The sequence below is a fragment of the Cornus florida genome, unplaced genomic scaffold (assembly GCF_030987335.1).
Source record: "Cornus florida cultivar Cherokee Brave unplaced genomic scaffold, ASM3098733v1 CherokeeBrave_3.0.0_Hap2_Chr04, whole genome shotgun sequence".
In the NCBI taxonomy this organism is placed as follows: Eukaryota; Viridiplantae; Streptophyta; class Magnoliopsida; order Cornales; family Cornaceae; genus Cornus; species Cornus florida.
Window position 1 is genome coordinate 70,955,984 of NW_026775574.1, and position 16,731 is coordinate 70,972,714.

Sequence of the window (16,731 nt, forward strand, 5' to 3'; positions counted from 1 at the left end):
GCTTGAGTCTCAGGATCATGGTTAGGGTGCGTATATTGCATGGGATGACTGGCTAACTTGGACTGTAGTGTACCCTGGTAGGTTTAAGTACTAATGCCCATTATATGTGCGTTTTACATGTTGCCTACTATGCAGAGGCTGCCCTATAGTTTAGTGAAAGCCCTTTTAATGTGTATTTATATATATACGGACTATATAGTTATTGCTGGATTGACTAGGATGTATACGTGTATCGAGTCTCTATTTGGACTGTAATAGAGTAGAACTTGTTCGTGGTTCTGACCCACTATTATTTTTCAGGTGTTCGACAATTTCGGTATTAGAACTTGTTCGTGCCGAGCAGAGACAGTCATTCACTATTCCGACTCTACGTAAGACTCTTCTTTATGTTTTAGCTTTGGATTTTATTTCATTTCAGTTATTTCAGTTGGGATATTATTAGGGGTCCACATAATAGATTCCCGAGTTGTAATGGTATCAAAAGTCTTGGATAATTTATTTTTGGAGGATTAATTATTTATTTAAGAATTAATTATTTAGTTTTATTTTCGCTTATTTATTTATTCTTATTTCTTTTTGTACTCAATGCTTGTTAAATACTTTAATTGTTTGATATTCCCTCGGGTTTGGGTTTGGGCCTGATTAACCCCTGCCTCGGAGTCGAGGGGTTTCACATATTACTGGTAATTGAGATTCTTTGCTAATTGGAATTTTGTAAGGTTAGTTTTATTTTTAAAATTTTATTTTTTTAAGTGTAGTACAGTTATAATAACACGTCACCATCGGATTAAATTTTGGGTATGAGTATTCAGTGCAAGTATCATTTTCTTTTTAAATTTATGTATATCATTACTATTAAGTAAAACAAAATACTGTTAAGTAAAACAAAATAAGTAGGGATCGAATACGAAGACTATAGGGTTGAATCAAATCCAAAATCAATGAACACATGACCAAAGGAAAAGATATTGATTTGTTTGTCCACTAATGCTATAATTAAACTATATAAAAATTCAACAAAAAAATATATTAATGTTCAAGTTAAACGTAAATGAGATGGAGAGAGACTTGAGGCATGAAATTCACCTCAAGTTAATTAATTCAACACAAAAAAATAATTTTACAAGTTAATTTCTCTCTCTCCATTTTTTTTAAAAGAAAAAAAACTCTTTGCCATTTTGTGATGGATTAAAGTGGTTAGAGTAATTTGTCCCAAAAAAAAAAAAGAAAAGAAAAAAAGTGTAACAATTGTTTACTTTTTCCTATTACCTTAGACTATAAATCTGAAAACAAAAGTCCGAAATAAAAGGGGAGGCATTTGAAACAAATGAATAATTAAATGGAAATAAAATAAATAAGTAATAAGTGTGTGTTTGTGACTTGTTTTTAAAATAAATTAAAGGATAAAGTGCAAAAAAACCCCTTCAACTATTGGCCATATGCAATTAACCCCCCTGAACTACAATTTGCCCCCTTAAACTATTGAATTTGGTGCAATTGACCCCTAATGTGACATCTCCGGCCAATTGGTGTAAACGAAAATAGTAAAAGACAATTTTACCCCTGTATAAAGCCACGTCATTTCAAAAAAATTTAGCAACCACCAGCTAAAAAAAAAAATTCTGAAAAAAAAAAAAAAAAAAAAAATCAGGCCATCGCCGTGAGTCAACCATGGCCGAACCAGCCCATCACCGTTCAGCCCACCATTCGAGCTCGTCCCCACTGCCGTCTCTTCATCCGCAAGCTTACAGCCGAAGTCGCAACCAGCTCATCGCCGTTCAGCCGCAACCAGCCCATCGCCGCGAGTCAACCATAGCCGAACCAGCCCATCGCCGTTCAGCCCACCTTGCTCATCGGTCCTCTCCACCATCCGAGCTTTATCCCCGCAGCTGTCACTTCATTTGAACGCCGCCGAGTCATCCACGGCGGAGCCACCGCTGATCCAGCCCACCGATCTCACCACTGCCGCCACTTCACTGCCGGTCCATTCCTCGCCAAAGTCACCATCGCCGTCCAGCCCCCCACCGGACGAATCACTATTCCTCCCGATCGACCAAAGCATACAAACAGAGACAAACAGAATTATACAATCATCAGTTTGTGCATATATATGTATATAGAATTACAGAAACGATATAGAGAGAGAAAGAGGAGAGGAGAGAGAGAGTGCGAATAAATTGAGGAAAATAAACCCTTATCCTCTGAAGCGAATTCTGAGTTGTGATATTTGTGGTTATCGGAGTCCAAGCTTGTGCACCTCACGGCCAAGAGTCATCTGTCTACACGACCTGCCTTCATCGGCTCCGCGCCGACCAAAAGCTCATCACACAGCCGCCAGATCTATTCTCATAGCTCTTTTCTTGTCTCCTCCAGATCTGCCGCGAGCTCGATCCACCATAGACGGATCTGTTCTCACCGGCTTTTCACTGCCATCAACATCCTCAAGCTTGCCGCGCTGCAAATCCAAGTCCAAGACCCAGATCTATCTCGCCGGTTATTTCCATCCTCACAGCCAGATCTGTCTCGCCGGCCATCTTCATCCTCGAAGGTGTAGTTGTGGGGACGGACGGGACGGTGGTGATGGTATCGTCTGTTTTATTGACGATGAACAGTATATATTTAGTATAAGGGCGTGTTTGGGTGTTTTAAGTGGTTTTGGGTGTAAAGGTAAAGGGTTGTATGGTCATTTAAAGAAATTTGGTTTGTCACGTGACCCATCACGTGCGTCTTCACGGCCAAGTCAACCGGCTTATCACCGGAGGGGGTTAATTGCACCAAATTGATTAGTTCAAGGGGGTTATATGTCAAATTAGTAGATCAAAGGGGTTAATTGCATATGGTCAATAGTTGAAGGGGTTTTTTTTTGCACTTTACCCAATAAACAACAATAAATCTGAAAACAAGTTAGGTTTCTTTGCGCCGTCAACGTTATATCTTATGGCTCAAATTAGGGTTTGTCACTCGTGCGTGTCTATAAGTACTCCACGCACATCGACCTTTTCTTTATACCTCCTCTCGCCTCCTCTTCTCTCTCACACACATAGCGCTCAGAAATTTCAAGGTTTTTGTATATCTATGAATATCTTTATATATAAATATATATTGTTGTGTAAGTTTTTGTATTTTTCTTGAATATTTGATGGACATGAAGATGTGCAGTGATGAAAAAAATCGTGTTCCAAAGATAGTGTCTCTCATGACACTGTCTCTGACGGCACACACCTCTAAGAAGTTCTGAGCACAAATCTCACTTACTATTATTCTATTATACAAGTCTCTTAATTTATTTTTGCTAGTAATATTAGGGTTTTCCCCTAAAAATAAAATAGGGGTTTCTTCTGAATACAAGCCCTAATTAGGGTTTTCTTCTGAATAATTAGGGTTTTCTATTGAATACAAGCCCTGATGAAATTAGGGAGGAAAAAGACGAGGTGACGAAGAAATTCATTGGTCTGTCAATCCACTGACATTATTGTGTGATGTTAATCGTGAATCCCGACAGGTTCTGATCGTCTCTCTTCCCTTAGATCCAAGACATTTAGTTCAACATATATATATATATATATATATAATTATATAATTATCAAGTATGTTTATGTTTTTATTATTTTGTTCATGGGCATATGATGAATCTCATAACAAATGGGTAATTTGCATCTGAATGTTTCTGTGTTGCTAAATCACCTTGGAGAACTGATGCTCTTTTTATTTGCTCTTTTTAATTTTTCTTTATAGATAAATGTATTTTTGTTCCTCTTTTAGCTTCTTTGTTAGATAGGCAACAAATATTTTAGATACCTCGTGGTGGCTCTTGGAGAGCATGAAAAAAAAAAAAAAAAAACAAATATTTTAGATTTATATTAAGGAAAAAACAAATATTTTAGGTTTTAACATGTAACAATTACTTAGTTTTGTGTTAACGGTTGGTACTTTAAAATCTCAATAACTATTTGTTTTCACTAGGCAGCGGGACTCCTATCCCTTAAAATTTTGTCAGAATTCTCATGCCCACCTCCACTTCGGCTCTATAATTTTTTTTATTAAAAAAAAAATATATATTTTTTATTATTTTTATATATATAATAAATTAAATTTAGTAATAAATTATTATATATAAGGGTATATTAATAAATTCATATTTAATTGGGGCGGGCCCACCTCGACCCGCAGGAATTCATAATTTTTTCTCATTTTCATTTCTCTTAAATTAAAAGGATCTTCATTCCCGTTATAAACGGGATGGCAGGGTCCGGCGGGAATGAAAAATTTGTCATCCCTAATTTTCAGTCCGGCGGGAATGAAAAAATTTGTCATCCCTAATTTTCACTAGGGCTCTGGCGAGAATTCATAATATTTTCTCATTTTCATTTCCTTTAAATTAAATTCTCGCTATAAACCGGATGGCAGGGTCCGGCGGGAATGAAAAATTTGTCATTCCTAATTTTCACTAGGGCTCGTGGAATTACCAATATGGATCCCCAAATATAGTGGTCTATTTGCCGTCGTAGGCATTTCATGCGAGGGTCAGCTTGTGTTTTTTTGGTGGGTTAAAGGTGTTCGCGCAAGCCTTTCAACTGAAAACACGTGTTTTTTTGGTGGGTTAAAGGTGTTCACACAAGTTTTTCAACTAAACACACCCTTAATTCAAGAATTAGAAAAAAAAGTAAGTTTACTCGTGCATGGCAGAAAGATTATTTAAAAAAAAAACATACTAATAGAGATACTAAAAAAGTAAAAAATTATATATATATATATTAAAATTTTAAATAATATAAAATTAAAAGTTTAAAAAAAATTTATTAAAAATTTAAATAATACTAAAATATTAATATTTTGTTTAACTAAATTTGCAGAGCCAAAGACGCCCTTTTTCCCCAAGCCAGATAAATTGTTTTGAGTGTTTTTTTTTAAAAAATATTTTCAAGTCACTCAGCACGCAAATTTTTTTTAAATATAGAGCCAGCCCGGGAGTTAATTTTGTCCCGCCCATTTTTGCTAAGTCTGTTGCACTGTATGTTGGCATCCAAATCGCCAAAAATGAGCTTTGGCTATTCGTGGTGCAGATGCTCTAAGAGGCATAGTTAGTAAAATACAATATAATTTGATATTTTTTTAAAATATGTTTTAAAAAAACAAAAAATCCGTTATATGCACTAAAAATTCAGGACCAAAAATTTTATTATACACATCTTATTATTTTTTTATATATTATATATTTGTAAGAATAATAAATAATAGATAACAAATAATAAAATAAATATATTACAATTAACATTATCACAATAATAATAATAATTAGAGTTTTTGTTTAACAAGATTCCAAAATGATTTTTTTTTTTGATAGCCTATATATTAATAATAATAAATATATGGTGTGATATTTGTGAAAATTTTTATATTCTCCTAAGTGAACGATTTATAAACTTCCAAAATAATAATAATCATACTAATAATAAATACTATCAAAATTTAAAAGATTTCAAAACAAAATAAAAATATATATAAATGTCTACAAATATAATAAAAAATTATGATTCTTCAAAATTATTGTGTTCCACAAGGTCAAACATAAAGTATAAACATGAATTAAATGGAACAATCAAAATGAATAAACGCTCTTCTCTGAAAAAATAAAATATATTAAAATTAAATTAATTTGAATTTTTTTTAAGATTAAAAACAATAAATTGGAATAATAAAATAAGGATTACAAAATTCATGAGAATAATAAAATGAAATTTTAATTTTAATTGTTTTTAGTAATTTTTTTTTTAAAAAAAAATCAAATTTTAAGGGAAAAAAATAATAAAAAAAGGTTTTTTAATTTATTTTTGGTTCAAATCAATTTTTTTTTTGGACAAATAGTGCCTAAACACTATCATTTTTCTTTAATGAATTTTGTTTTATTTTTTTAAAAATAAATGAGCTCAAAATAACTTATTTTTGGGTTTTTTTTTTTTCTAAAAAACCCATATTGCCAAAAAGTGCCTAACAGGGTTTTTGGCAAAGGAAAAAGACAAAAAAATGACTGGGCTTGGGCAAGCGGTATTTTGCAAGCTAGATTGCTATCCCATGTGAGCTCAACCAATTACCTCTAGCCCGCTACGGGCTCGTTTGGGCTTCTCTTCATGGAAAGGGCCGTTTGGCTAGGGCGCTTTCCTAAGGCCATCTATAGCACCCTGGCCAAACAGTCCTTTCCGCGAGGAGCAACCCTAACGAGTCCGTTGCAAGATAGCGGTAATTGGGCCGGTCCACATGGGCTCGCAATCTAGTTTGCGTGCCCAAGCCCAATCAGGCTTTTTTTTGGTCTTTTTCCTTTGCCAACGTTTTGGGCTTTAGTGTTCAAAACTCTGGAACAATGAGCATGGGTTTTTTTGAGCTCATTTATTTATTTTTTTAAATAAAACAAAATTTATTAAATAAAAAATACTATGTATATTGTTTAGGCACTAAAATTTGATTTGGGCCAAAAATAAATTTAATTTTTTTTTTCTCTTAAAATTTGTTTTTTTAAAAATCTTATTTTGCTTTAAATTTCTGTCACAAACAATGCATTTGGTTGTTAAGACACTATTTGACTGAAACAAATAGTACCTTAACGGTTATAATTTTTTTTTTAAAAAGGTTTAAAAATTTAATATTTTAAAACTAAAAAAAAAATAATTAAAATTAAAAATTCATTTTCTTATTCCCATAGAATTTTGTAATCCTTATTTTCTTATTCAAATTCATTATTTTTAATCTTAAAAACCATTCTAATTAATTTTAATTTTTTTTTTCTTTTTTCATAGAGCCTGATGAAGTGTATGTTTCTGGAGATCGAAAGCTGTTACGTAGCTTTTAGAATTATTGACGTGACTCTTGAAAAAACTGTAATAGTATTTTTGGAGAGTCAAAATCCGAAGAGGCTGGTACAGATACTTTTATGTTGCTTTTGGCTTGGAATCTGTTTTCCAATTGCAAATTAGCAATTTTCAAAATCGGTTTTGGTTACTCGCACTCCCAATCTCCAAATAACTATTTAATAGTTTTGGTTCCTCACACTCTCATCTCCAAATGATAATATTTTTCAATTCAATAACTTTGTAAATTATTACAAAGGTAGGATTGATATCATAATTTTAAATAAAATATTATCTATTATATAGATTTTAAAAATTAAGATTTGTTTTATATTTTACATAGGATTGATTAAACAATATATTTTTTATTTAATGAATTTTATTTTTTTTCTTTTAAAATGAGTTCAAAATAACTCATATTTGAATTTTTTCAAAAATTAATTTTACCAAATGGTACCTTGTTGGGACTGTTGCTTCAAATTTATTTTTTTTGAAAAAAAGCCTGTTGGGAAACAACAAAACAAAGTGCGGGCTCATTCAATTACCGTTAGCCTTATGGTTCTTTGCGAGTCTTCGCGAAAACAGATTATGGCTTTTGAAATGCTGTTTTTAGTAGGGTTTTGTTAATTTTTAGAAGAGTTTTTGGATCTCAAACAAGCATTGCTCTTTTAAAAAAATACGAGAATTTATATTTTAATGAAACTTTTTAAATATCAACTATACCCTTTTTTATTATTACTCAACAATCAAATGAAATATTAACCGTGTCCTTATAAAAGACACAATGTTCTTCTTCCCAAGCCCTAGGGCAACAGAAAAAACTGAGAAACCTCATGCTCAAGCTCAAGATCACCTCTGAATATCATCCCAGTCCCTTGGTGAAATTTTGATGCTTCAATATGATTGTCTTTTTCCCTCTCAAAACCCTAATTTCAATCATGGACTCCTCACATTTTGACAACTACAACCCAATTCTGACTCTCTCTCCCAAAAAATACTCAAACCATCCAGATCTGTAATTTTCAACTTGTCCCACAAAATTTCAGGTGATACTTTATTTTTCTAGGCTATTTTCTTTAATTTTATCACCAACTCACTCGAAATCATTTGTGTAAAGTTCGCTCTTGCTTGATTTGTGAATGAAAAACTTTAAAAAATTTAACCCAAAATATTAAGATTAATTGGGTGGGGCTTCGTCCTTTATTCTCATTCTCTACAAGCAAGATTGTTTGCTCTCTCAAATTTGAATAGTTTAATTTTAATATAAAAACAAACACAATATGGACAATTTTTTTTGTTGTTAGACTTTAAAATTGGGGATTTTGATGTTGATAAATACACTGTTCATTGCTAATTCTAAAATTAATATTATGATTGAAATAGAAGGCAACTATTTATTAATAATAGATTCTTGTTTCTGTAAGTTCTGGTCCCGTCAACACCAACAATTTTGAATACAATATAAGGAGTGCCAAAATTGTGCTTTAATGGATTTCTTTTTTGATAAGTGGGCTTTAATGGAAATGGAAAATAGGAGGATGCTTTGATGTTATTTCCTGAGCATTGCGGTTAGTTCCTGAGCATCAACATGTTGGTAGAATTTAAGGTCCGTTTGTTTTATGCTTTTGCTAACATGAAAACATATAAAACATGTTTGGTAAGTTCCATGTTTTGAAAGACAAAACATGAAAACAAATTGAGCAAAAACAAGAAAACATGTTTGGTAATGTCAGTATTGTAAAAATGGATGAAAACAAAAATAAAAAATTTGTTTGGCAATGACAGTTTGTATTCTTGTATTTTATTATAATAAATTTAAATAATAATATTATTATTATTTAAATTTAAATAATAATAATATTTTATATTTAATAATATTATTTAAATTTATTTATAAATAATATTAAATTATATAAATAATATTAAAATTTTGTAAGAATCTACTTCAACAACCAAGAAAAATTACAAAACACAAGTGTGTATATTAGTATAAATCCAATTTATAAAGGTAGATTTGTGCTTATGAAATGAAGTTCAAACTTAAAATTTAGACTAGTTTGTAATTGTATAAATTATATTCCTATTTCAAAGTTTAGAATATTTGTATCATTTTTTAAATAAGTAAATAAAGGGACTAGACGGAAAGAATTGAATAATTGGAAATTTATTGAAACTTTTTTTTATCACTCTCCTACATTGTTTTTTGTCACCTGATATGATAAAACAAGGCATTTTTAAATATTTCACACCATAGATAAATCGAGATTTTAACAAGTGTGAAAACTTCAGTTGAAAACTTTTTATTGCATTCAACCCACCATACATAAAGCTGTAAATCTAAAATACAAGTCTGAACAATCATTCTTTTTCATTGTTTTTTGTTCATGATTTATTTTGAACATTATACTACTAATAAACAAATTTAAAATCAACCTAATATACACCTCCAAGTTTAAACAAATTTAAAATCAACCTAATAGACACCTCCAAGTACATATTGAGCTTCAACTGTGTTTAAATTACCAGTAAACTACATGCTAGGAGAACTGCGCAAAGACGAGGAGAAGGCATACAATTAGAACTCCATTTTCAATTAATTTGTCTTGGGCAACCAATGGCTTTTTTGTACAATATTTTGCGTCAAGCAACTATTATTAGCTGGCAAAAATAGAAAACCTGTATTTTCGAATTTGAGGAAACACTGAAGCACAAAATTATTGAACTACATTTATGACATTATTAGTTAATAAATGGAGGTCCCTATACAGTATAGAAATGTGAAGAAATGGGGAAAGATAAGCGCATATATATAACAGTTTAGAAAACTTCTGCCATTGTATCAGTTCTGGTATAAGCTTCAACAGAAATGGCAGCTCCTTTTGTGAGAAATTTGGCTTTGTTACAACTTGAACCCGATCCTCTTCCTCTAACAATATATAGTTCCTCTTACAAGCAAAAGGAGATGAGCCCGAGCAATGCTAACAATGCCAGGGTAGATGTAGTCAAATTTTCCCAGTTCATACTCAACATTCAAACACCTCATGCTAACAGAAGAGTATATAGGAAGAAGAGAACATTAAAACAAAGAACCTGTTGTGCGGAAGCGTTCCCGAACAGATATACCCACAAAGATGGGATATCCAAGTAACAATCAGAATTAAAATGATAGAGAAAATAGCATGCCACAAGACATGATTTATATGTGGTTCACCCTCCTAATAAGGTTACGTCCACAGCCGATGACGATCCGTATCGCTATAAAGAAGAGGATTACAAATTAAAGAACTTTTTAGTTCTTCCCCACAATAATTTCTCTTCTCACAACTCTCACTCACACACAAATAAGACTCACACAAATACTCTCAAGAAATATCCCGAATAGTGTATGGTTACACAAAGAGGTAAACCCACCCAAAGACAAGCTTCAATTTTCACTTGAAGATTGCACACACAAAAGAATTTTCTTACACACACAAAACCAATATACTTTTTTTTTTTTTTCAAATTCACCCTTTCTTGAATGCCTCTTGAATGCTTGAACCTATGAAATACAAGGGTTATTTATAGCCCAATTTTGCCTATTGAAGACATGCAATGACATATGCAAGTTGAATTTTGATTAAAACAAGCCAAACAAAAACAACTTGTTCTTGCTGATCAAGCATATCAAAGACTGAAGCTGCTGACATTTCAATCTTGCTGACCACGCCTATGTTTGTTGATTACACAAACTGTGGTGGCAAGGTGCTGATGTAAGCCATGATGTATTGAGCCACAATTCCAACAATCTCCACCTTGGCGAAATTCTCCACCTTTAGCAAAATTTTCACCTTAACATAAATGGTAAGACAATACCATAACGAGTTTTCCTTCACCGTAATGTGAGCAACAACACGATCATCATCTCCAACAAAATAAATCAATAAAGAATTTTAGTTAAGTTTGACACATCCTCAAACTTAACCCTCGGGCTCTCAATCTTCAACCCATGCAAGTCTTGTGCAGCCACAAACATACCCCCAGTATTTCTGTCAAACTCTAAACACTTACTAAAAGCACCCTTGGAAATTCTAAGTTTGACATCTCCTTTTGCAACCTTCTCCAACCGCCCACGAACCACCAGTAGGTATTGAAAAGTCATCTTCTCACCCTTGTGGAGAATAGGACGTCTTTGACTTTTCCTTGCATCTCTATTGTGACCAACTACTTGCCTCCCACACATCTTAATGGCACTTGAATGGACTATCTCATTGCCACCTAGATTATTACAAGTCAACATCACACCTATCCTCATGGGTCTGCCTCCCAGTAAGGACTGCTGTAATTTTGGTTGCCATCTGAAAATGGATTTCATTCTCCCACTACGTTGTGTAGTCCCCTCACAACCCTTTTTAGAACTAGGCTCGTAACTCCTCTTCTAACTCTTTTTTTGTCAAGACCCGAACGAAGATTTCTGTTAATTGTAGAAGGCCTCGTAGAAGCTCCACCTGTTACTGTATTCCCTTAAAGAATATACAGATTTCTCACCTTGGTGCCCTGTAACACCACATGAGAACCAATCAAGACTATCATTGTTCCACCCTCTGTTACAACATCGTAACCTTTGGAGTCTAGCACACCTACTGAAATAAGATTCATTTTCAGCTTCGGTATATGTCGCACATCTTACAATGTTCTCACCAACCCATCGTGCATCTTGATCTTGATTGTTCCAATTCCCAAAATTTTGAAAGCTTTCCCATCCGCCGTCAAAATTGAACCACCTTTCACCACTTTATAAGAGGAAAAAGAATCCCTAATGGGACACATATGAACAGAATAACCAGAATCAAGAATCCAATTGTCATTAAATGACATACCTGAACACAATGTTGTCATAAGAACATATTCATCATTTTTCGAATCACTTGTATTAGCAGCTGCCACAGAAGCTGCCTCTTGAACCTTCTCTTTGCCATTCCCATTCTGTGCCTTCAATTTAGGACAGTGCCTGATGATGTGCCCTTTCTTATGACAGTAGTAACATTCCAAATTTTTATGAGATCTAAATTTGCCTTTACTGCCAAAACCCCTTGTCTCAGTTCTGCCTCTCACAAATAGACCATCAGCCTGTTCATCTCCATTAGTCACTGACACCTTCTTTCTTAACTCTTGAAAGTTCAATGAGGATTTAATATCCTCCATACTAATGGTGTCCTTTCCATAGAGCAGTGTAGTAACAAAATGCTCATAGGAAGGAGGAAAAGAACATAATAGAATTAGGGTTTGGTCCTCTTCCTCAATTTTAACATCAATATTTTTTAAATCCATGAAAATAGAGTTAAAATTATCGACATGATCTTTAAGAGATGTACCTTCCTTCATGTGAAGAGTGTGTAGTCTTTGTTTCAAATAAAGTTTGTTGGTGAGAGACTTCATCATATACAAACTTACCAATTTCAACCATAATTTTGCTGCCGTGTCTTCGTCAACACTTCATCACCTATACTCAAAAGAATTGAACTGTGTGTTTTATCATCAAGTTCCTCCTTGTCTTCATTTGACATATTTTCTGGCAACTTGTCTTTTCCCAAAAGCACCTTCTTTAATCCTGGCTGGATGAGCAAAGCCTGCATTTTAATGCGCCACATGTCGAAACTGAATTTACCATCAAATTTCTCAATCTCGTATCTAATCATCATCATAAAAAACTTTCAAAAAATTTCTCGATGAATAGTATCATATTTGTGAACAGTACTCGAATAGTATATATGAATAGTAACGTACGTATAAACGTACCAGCGAAAATTACCGCACACTTGAACAATATCTATACACGATACCTAAACCCGAGCTTTAATACCAATTGTTGTGCGGAAGTGTTTCCAAACAGATATACCCACAAAGATGGGATATCCAAGTAACAACCAGAATTAAAATGATAGAGAAAATAACACGCCACAAGACAGGATTTATACGTGGTTCACCCTCCCAATAGGACTACATCCGCAGCCGATGATGATCCATATCACTATAAAGAAGAAGATTACAAATTGAAGAACTTTTTAGTTCTTCCCCACAATAATTTCTCTTCTCACAACTCTCACTCACACACAAAAAAGACTCACACAAACACTCTCAAGAAATACCCCGAATGGTATATGGTTTACACAAAGAGGAAAACCTACCCAAAGACAAGCTTCAAGTTTCACTTGAAGATTGCAAACACAAAAGGATTTTCCCACACACACAAAACAAATATACTCTCTTTGATCCAAATTCACCCTTTCTTGAATGCCTCTTGGATGATTTTTGGATGCTTGAACCTATGAGATACATGGGCTATTTATAGCCCAATTCTGCCTCTTGAAGACATATGCAATAACATATGTAAGTTGAATTTTGATTAAAACAAGCCAAACAAAAAACAACTTGTGCTTTCAGATCAAGCATATCAAAGACTGAAGCTGCTGACATTTCAACCTTGCTAACCACGCCTATACTTGTTGATCACACAAACTGTGGTGGCAAGGTGTTGATGTAAGCCATGATGTATTGAGCCACAATTCTAACTGTAATATCCTTAATTTTAAAAGGATAGTCTCAGTATTTATTTAATTATTTTAATTGCATTTTTATTTGATTAATTGATTATTTGGCTAATTGTTATATGTTTAATCGACTTAGTTGTTTAATTTAAATTGTGTGTGCTTAAATGATTTATTTGAATTAAATTGTCGTTTGATATGTTTGTTTTATTGTATTTATTTGTTTAAGTATTGTTTGATGATGAGTAGTTATTTATTAATTTATTTGTTATTTTAATTTATTTTATATTTTTAAAATAGATGGTTATGGATAGTAGTAATGGATCAGCCTTTAGGTCACAGGGACTACTTGGATATGATTATTAATGGGTACGGATATTTACCCATAGACGGTGTACAGATATATATATATGGGTATATATGTATATATAGGAATAGTTATTATCACTATTATTATTTATTTATTTATAATAGTAATAATAGTAATATTAAGATAGTTATATATGAATATATATGTGTATATAGTTATAATATATATATATATATATATATATATATATATATATATATATAATGAATCACGGTTTTTTTTTTTTTTGCAGACTAGAGATTGTATATATAGGTATTTGTTTTACCTTTTATTTTTCTTTGTAATTGAATTAGAGTCCATGTAGGATTAGGGTAAAATTTTTATATGCTTATATATATATCATTATATGTAACGACCCGGTCATTTACCTTCCTTTCCTTTTTTCCTGAAATTTTACGGATAAATTTTTTCTGTTTAAATTTATTTTCTGATAATTTTCTTTTCTCGTCTAGAGTGCTCTGTAATGGTTTCTGAGACTCTTTCATGTGGATTGACAACTTCCTTTGAGGACCGAGTCATTTCCACATTTTCACTTTTCGGACATTATGCACTATTTCGTCTTTTCCCTATTCTGTCTTTTCCCCGTTTGTCAGTTTTTGTCATAACCTCACTTTTCGTGTTCGGAGTTAGTTTTTGACTTCACATGTTTTCATCTTCAGTGGTTTCCTCGAAATACGTATCTTTACTTTTGCAAGAAAGTACTCTGGTTGCTCCCGGTGTCCATAGGGGCATGGATGTACAATTCTTCAGAATCTTTTTCATTTCTTGGGGTGTTTTTCATAAATATCTTTTGAAGATATTTTATTTTAGGGGCATCTAAGAAAATATCTTTTGAAAGATATTTTCATTCTAGGGTAATTTCGCAGTTAACCCTTTTGTAGGGGCCATTATGCAATTAACGAAAGTTATTACAAAATAACTTTCACATTTCGTCGAGTCATGGACTCATTTTCACATTTCGTCTGGAGCCTGGATCCTCATACGGGATTCATTTTCACATTTCGTCTAGTCATGGACACTTGGAATTTCCTTTTGGTCATTTTTCTCCAGTTTCAGAGTTTCTGGACCCAGTTGTAGCCGAACCTGTTCGGGGCATAACTCTCTGCTCAGGATTCAGTTTTCGACGTCGTTTCTTCCGTTATTAATATTTTCTCATTTTGAATCTTTTTCGTTCACGGATTTTTGCCGTTTGAGCGCGTTTGCTCAAAATCCACTTTTCCGGACCCGGCAAGGCCCTTTCGAAGCATTTTTTGATACTTACTATAAATAGGGGAGTTAAAGAAGAAAATTCAGATTTTCTTCATCTTCTCCACCCTCTTGGCCGGCAGCCATGGGAGCTCCTTGGCTGCCACCCGTTCTTGTTCTCCTCCACTTGATTTCCTATGTGAAAACTCTTCGACCTTAACGTTTATCGTTCCCCTCGATGTGTTATATCTTTCCCCCTTATTAGAACCCATTTCTGACCATTTCTTGAGTTTGGGTTTGAAGTCAAGTTGTGATTTTCATGGGGCTTCCTTCGAATTCATGTAGATCGTGTTGTCCCCGACAAAACCCTTCGGTATCGTCGGATTCAGAGCACTTTTCTTCCCGTGGGGATTTGAGATTTTCATCTCAAATTGAGGTAGGGGATGTTATAATTTACTTTCTTGTTATATTACATACTTACGATGCTTATACAACTTGATTACATGCTTGGATTTCAAAATCTAGAGATTTTATTATTTATTTTTCTTGTGAAGGATTTAATTTTTCCGGTTGTCCATAGCTTTGTTTAAACATGTGGCATGATAAAATATTACCCCTTGATATGTTAATTGACATATATTAAATCTAGCTCATTTGGACACGTAATGAAGATTTTATTTAATATTTATCTTGAATAAAATATTAAATCATGTGGCCTTAACTAGCTTGAAATCAATATGTGTTAGCATATTATATTAGGCCTTAGCATGCTCTTCAACATAGGTGAATTTGAGAGTAATCGGAAATGTTTTGAAATCTAGTAATATTTAATTAATTAGATTAATTAAATTGCTCCAAGTGCACTATTCATCCCATCGGATTTCCGACTTGATATTCTTAATATGCATGTCATATAGTTTCACATATATTAAATTTAGAATATTTGGTTAGATTTTGAAACCTTTCAATTATTATTATTCTAGTATTAAAGTTTAATATTCATGGCCGTACATTGCATGGAAGTCACTTGTATCGTGCTAGGAAATCAAGTCTTGACATGTTTAATAGCATACATTAATTTGAAATCATTTGGATGAGTTTCAAAATCTAGGGATTTTAATTAAATGAAATAATTAAAATCCATTCAATGGTTCTATGCACTTGATTAAGTTTCTAGTCTTATATTCATGATTACCTTGATGAGTTCATTCATGTGTATTACGTTGAGCATAATCGGATAAGTTTTGAAACTTATATTTATTTATTTCCCTTGTATGGAATTTAACTCACATGGTTGTGTTGTGTTTGAAATGAACTTGAAACTTGACATTGAACTAGGCCTTGACATGATCCTTGACATAACTTGTTCGTAGAACATTTGGACTTGCCATGTTACCTTGATAATTTAATCCCTTAAGTAGATTAAATTCTCTTTTGTGCTTCCCTCGAGTTAATCATGTCTTGATATCATGTATCTAAACTTCTTGTGTCTTGGTATCATTAATGTGCTTAATGAACATGCTCATTTGTCCTGGAATGGTTTATTTACACATGTGTTGTTTTGTATACAATTGAATCATGTATCTTATTCTTGTGGTATATTTGCTTCGATGGATTTCTTGTGCTATATATCTTGATTCTAGTTTATATAGATGCACACATTGATTTCTTGACATTTCACATGCCATCATAGTTGTGAATCTAGGGTATGACTTGTGTGTTCCAAAATCTTGGTTGTGCATGAAACGTGGTTAATTGATTTCTTGTATCTTGATATTATCTTGGTTTGCACAACTTGTTGATTTTG

The 16,731-nt window shown here is 32.9% G+C and overlaps 1 long non-coding RNA gene and 3 other non-coding genes across 4 annotated transcripts; all 4 read left to right on the top strand.

Moving 5' to 3' along the window:
* The first annotated feature begins 2,981 nt into the window (after positions 1–2,981).
* Positions 2,982–3,845, top strand: LOC132302257 (uncharacterized). The gene is made up of 2 exons (XR_009480794.1): positions 2,982–3,061; positions 3,381–3,845. It is a non-coding gene; the product is annotated as an uncharacterized LOC132302257 (long non-coding RNA).
* On the top strand, positions 3,154–3,242 carry LOC132305975 (small nucleolar RNA U61). The gene has a single exon (XR_009481774.1). It is a non-coding gene; the product is annotated as a small nucleolar RNA U61 (small nucleolar RNA).
* LOC132305986 (small nucleolar RNA snoR14) lies at positions 3,427–3,513 on the top strand. Its single transcript, XR_009481784.1, has one exon. It is a non-coding gene; the product is annotated as a small nucleolar RNA snoR14 (small nucleolar RNA).
* On the top strand, positions 3,615–3,705 carry LOC132305969 (small nucleolar RNA Z101). The gene has a single exon (XR_009481768.1). It is a non-coding gene; the product is annotated as a small nucleolar RNA Z101 (small nucleolar RNA).
* Positions 3,846–16,731: the final 12,886 nt, after the last annotated feature.